Source organism: Elephantulus edwardii, unplaced genomic scaffold, assembly GCF_000299155.1.
Source record: "Elephantulus edwardii isolate Elephantulus edwardi_28Jun2011 unplaced genomic scaffold, EleEdw1.0 scaffold00021, whole genome shotgun sequence".
Classification (NCBI taxonomy): domain Eukaryota; kingdom Metazoa; phylum Chordata; class Mammalia; order Macroscelidea; family Macroscelididae; genus Elephantulus; species Elephantulus edwardii.
This window is the reverse complement of record NW_006399771.1, coordinates 22,365,500-22,370,861: the sequence shown is the minus strand read 5'-3', so window position 1 is coordinate 22,370,861 and position 5,362 is coordinate 22,365,500.

Below are 5,362 nucleotides of genomic sequence, written 5' to 3'. Positions count from 1 at the left end.
GGAAGGAAGGAAGGAAGGAAGGAAGGAAGGAAGGAAGGAAGGAAGGAAAAAATAAATCAGAGCACCATCATACGGATGTATTTGTAGTTTGGTCAAAACCTTGATTCTCCCACTGAGCTACCTTCTGACATGGATGTGGGCTTCTAAACAGAAAGGTTCAGCAAGTAAGAAAGAAATACAAACCTTTAATCATGTAACTCTAGTCAACATGTTTTTCCACTGTAAAACTTCTCAAATAAATATTATGAGGACTACAGTTGAGAGGACACTCTTGAATCAAGAGATCCTCTCTCCTTACCTCTTTACTAACTAAAGTCTTGAGTAGTTGTTTTCATCACCCAGCACTTTCCTGCTAGTTATAGAAGGGCAACAAGCTTTATAGTAAATTATAGGTTTTATTTTGCTGATTTATTTTTAATATCGTGGAAATGTTCTTATAAACTGGACTTTTATGACAAATACTTAACTCCAGATGGAATTGTCTAGTAAGTGTTTTTATATGCTGGCAAACTAACTTCAAAATACCAAAAGGTCACAAAATAGACTTGAATGTTGTTAAAATATTAGACACATAATTATTTCCATTAAATTCCTATTAAATTTTAAATGAAAAATTTTCAGAAGCTATAATAATCGATGTTTCTTTGAAAATAGTCTTTTGTTGTTGTTGTTTAAAAGAGGAAAAATTACCAGATACACAGCAGGATCACAACATGAAAAAAAAATCAAGTGGAAGTAAAAATGAGCATAAGCACAATGTTTCATTTTATTTGAAACTTTTGTGTATTGAAGAAAAATGCTAAGAAAAACAGAAGGAAATGACATGGTTGCCTTAGTTACAACCCTCATTTTACATGATTACCTAACACTACTGTGTGTGTGCTCTACATTTAATAATGTCAGGACAATGGAGAAAGAAGCTATAAGAATGCAGAATAGTACAATCAATGTAAACGACCCATCATTTTATATTTGTGTTTAATTTACTAACTCTCTTAAACTACTCATTTAAATATATAAGTATTAGTGATTTGCTCAAATATATTTTTGTTTAAAATTGGTTTTCTAATTTTAAAATTTCCAAATATTTGAGGATATCAGTAATGCTCTTTCATTCACTAATTCAACACATTTTAATGCTTATTTCCATTACACAAGATATTCAGAAGGGGTCTAATATAGCATAACTAACATAAAGAATAGTTCATTACTCTTAAAGAAATTTAAGTCTAGTATGAATTGGAACCCTCCAACAGGTCTTCAGAAATATTAAATTGCATGGAAGGAGATTACCCACCTTTTTCCTGGAGAGGAGATGGTGAATTTGAACTATAGTCCTTATGATAGGCAGAGCAGATCCTTATTACTTGGCCTCCAGACCTCCCTAGTCTAGTAATAGAGATATTGAAAATAAACAGCCTCAATACAGATGGGGGAAGATTTTAAAGAAATATTTATATAAGTAAAATTGAGGTTCATGTTATAATTTGAAAATCATAACTATTTTACAAAACCTAAAATGAAACATCACAAAATGGAAACAGCAAAGAAAGGAGAGAGATTTAACTATAAATTGCCTCCTATATCATGTTTCACTACTTAATTGTCTTAGATATAAATAGCCCTCAAAGAAGTTGGTTAAATTGTGAAAAATGGTGTAAACCAATTTTATGAAAGAATATACCATTTTTATAATAACTTTTTATATGAGTTTATTTATTTCTTTCATGTTTGTATGAGTTATGTAATAGTTGTTAGGTATCATTGACTCAAATATGACTCATTGCAACCCTATGAACAACAGAATTGACCCCGTTCCTATCATTTGCCATCCTCATCATCTCTGACACGTCTGAGCCTATCGCTACAGTCATTGTGTTAATCCATCTCATTGGGGGTTGTCTTTTCTTTTGCTGACCCTCTCCATTTCCAAGTATGATGTTCCTCTCCAAAGAATAACCTCTCTTACAATATGAAATGAAGCTTTACCCTCATTGCCTCCAAGGAGCTTTCTGACTGCACTTTGCCCAAGACATATTTGTCTATGTTTTGCCAATCATGGTGTCATTAAGTTGACTGTGACTCATAGCGATCATCTCAATAGATCTGAACCTTGCCCTGTTTTACACCATCCTCCTGATCTCTGATATGCTCACATCCATTGGATCAAACCATCTTGTTGAAAATCTCCCTTTCTCTGACCTTATATCTCTTTACATGGTGTCTTTTTCTAAGGACTGTCCACTCTTGACAGAATGCCTGAAGAATGTGAGACAACATTTTACCATCCTTGTCTCTAAGGAGTATTCTGAAATTAAATACTCACTACTTCTTCGTCAGTTTGTTTTACTGTAGGAGCTTACATACTGATGTGAGGCTGGAATTTATGCTGCCAATGTTTTAAACATAAAAAGGGTCCCTCTTGGTAGACAGTTTTCAGCAGAGCTTTCAGACTAAGTAGAATAGGAAGAAGGACTGATAATTCTTTTCTGAAATAAATATGTAAAAATTTTATGACTCACAGTGAAATATTGTTTTGTATAGTGCCAAATATGAGATTCTCAGGTTAGAAGGTACTGAAAATACTATCAGGGAGAGCGGCCTCTTCAAAGTAGATTCCACTTTAGCTATGTGGATAGTAGAAACTTTCAGTCAATAAAGGATCTTCATTCTTATTGGCACGGTTCAAAATGAGGACAAAAAGCAAATATCCAACAAAAATGATAATATGAAACACATAAAGTATTAATCTACAAAAGTTTTTAAAAGGAAGTTTTTAAAAGTGAAATGAAATACATAAATATTGATATTTTAGTCTTTGGTGATCTAAGACAGACTAGTATTAGCCATTTTTAATCAATCAATAGAACAAAATACTCTCTATCTTTTGGAGAAAAAAAAAAAGAATACCTAAAATGAGCTGAACTGACACAATGACTATTGCAATGAGCTCAAGCAGTGTTCTTTCTTCACACCTACATATTCACTTTGTATGTTTAGCAAATAATTTGAAAAGTAAGGCTGTACTAAAATCACAACAATATTGGAAGACTCATAAAAAACTTGCTTGATGACAAAGCATTGCTTTGAGAAATTAAAAATGGCTTGATAAAATTACTGAGGAAGCTAAAAATATCCTTCAGTCTGAATTACACCACAACACATTTTTTAAATCTTCACAAGTACACCAATAAAAAAACACAATGATCAATGAAGAAAAGACTAATGTTGTCAAAGATTTTATTTAACTTGAACTCACAAAGAACATCTAAAAAAGACCTTTAACTCAATTCAACTTATTGCTATCAAGTAAAAACTGACTCAAAGCTGATCCACCATTGGGTTTCTGAGTCTGTGATTGCACAAAAGTGGTTGCACATCTTTATTTTTCAGAGCTGCTGTTAGATTTAAACCCCAGAGAGTCATGGCCTTTGAGTAAGCAGTGCAATACCATATGGATTATGCCCCAGAATTCCCTCCCAAATGAAGCAGCAGTCCAGAAACCAAACGGACAAATGTGCAGCAAAAACCTCTCTAAAGTGCTGAAGAGAGAGATTGTCATATTTTTAAGTGTCAGGCCATTTCTATTTTGTCTGTATACATTGTTGATATTTCTTACCTTTATGATGTTATTGATCAGTTGCTAGCTGAAAATGTTCTATCTATGGGTTGGGACACTCATTCTACTGGAAGTCTTTACCGGACAGTTTGCTTTTCCTGAAGTCCTCCAGGGTCTTTCTGGTCTGCAATACAATTCTACAGAAATCTTGCTTTATTGTAGTTCCATCTCTCAAATCTATTGTCCTCCTTTGTATGTAGAGTGGCAGAGTGTTGTGAGACCAGGTTCTCTGTTTAAGCACTTTTTGTCGAAGAGTCTATGAGGGCAGCTCTCTTTCTAGGCCCTTAGAATATTACCTAATAAAGTGAGTCATTTCCTTGCTTGCTGCTCTTTGTCCCAAACTCTAATGTCCTCTTAGGTTCCTGGGATGGCCCCACACCATCAGGGATCCCTAAATCGAGGAATCTCTCTCTAGAAGAACTTCAGGTACTTTTCTCCCTACACCTGAAAGTTCTGGCTCTGGGAAAGAGTGTCTCACCTGACAATATCTTTACTCCTGAAGTTTAATGTTTGTCTCTGGAATGACACAAGATCAGGAAAGCTGAATTAAGCATTTTCTATTAAGGTGGGTTTGAAGGCAGTACTCTTTCTAGAACTTAAGCATGCCAGTTAAAAAAAAAATGAGTCTCAAGATTGTAATTTTGAAGTCCCAAATTGTGCCTGAGTCAATCCATGGTGTGTGTGTGTGGTTGCTAGCGAGAAGTTTAATTGTTGTTGTTTTTTTTAAAAAAAATTTCCAGCGCTCATATACATTATGTTTCACATTGTCTTTCATACAGTAATTTTCATCCATCGTTTATAACATTAATCATGAAACTATGCTCACCATTATCCTGTCTTTCCAGATGCACAGTATATCTTTGCCATTTCCTTTTCCCACCTCTCCCTTCACCCACCAGATTGTATGATCCTATGATTTCCTCTCTGTCCATCCTCAACCCTCTGCTCCCTCTGCTTGGATCCTCATTCACATTTTACTAGTTATCTTTCTATTTCTAGACTAATGCTCTTAAACAGTATTTGTCCTTATAGGACTGAGTTAACTTAATGCTCTCCAATCCCTCCCAACTTAGGTAATAATTTTCAAAATCATTGTTCCCGGGTGCTCTATTCCATCGTGTGAATATAGCACACTTCCTAAGTAGGTTTCAAAGTAGTTGGATATTTGGTCTTTTTCCATGTTCTTGCAATGGCAAATAATGCTACTATGAGTACTAAGAAACATAAACACAGGCTATACACATAGATTTCACCAGATGGTATGCATAGGAATCAAATCAATTACATTTTTTAGAAGACTGTCTGGAGAAGCTCAGTATTAGCAGTGAAAACCAGGTGGAGTGCTGATTGTGGGACAGACCACCAACTACTCATATGCAAGTTCAAGCTGAAGTTGTGGAAAATTCAATCAAGTCCATGGAAATCAAAATATGACCTTAGGTATGTTCCACTCAAATTTCAAAACCATCTCAGGAACAGGATTGAGGCCTTGAGCCGCAGTGAACGTAGACCAAATGAGCTCTGTGAGGATATCAAGAAAATTGTCCATGAAGACTGCAAAAGATCATTACAAAGGCTGAAGAAGAAGAAAAGACCAAGATGGATGTCAGATGAGACTCTGAATATTGCATTAGAGCACCAAGAAGCCAAAGCTAAAGGAAGAAACCAAGAAATCTAAGAGCTGAACAGAAAATTTCAAAAGGCAGCCTGGGATGACAAAGGAAGATACTACAATGAAATGTG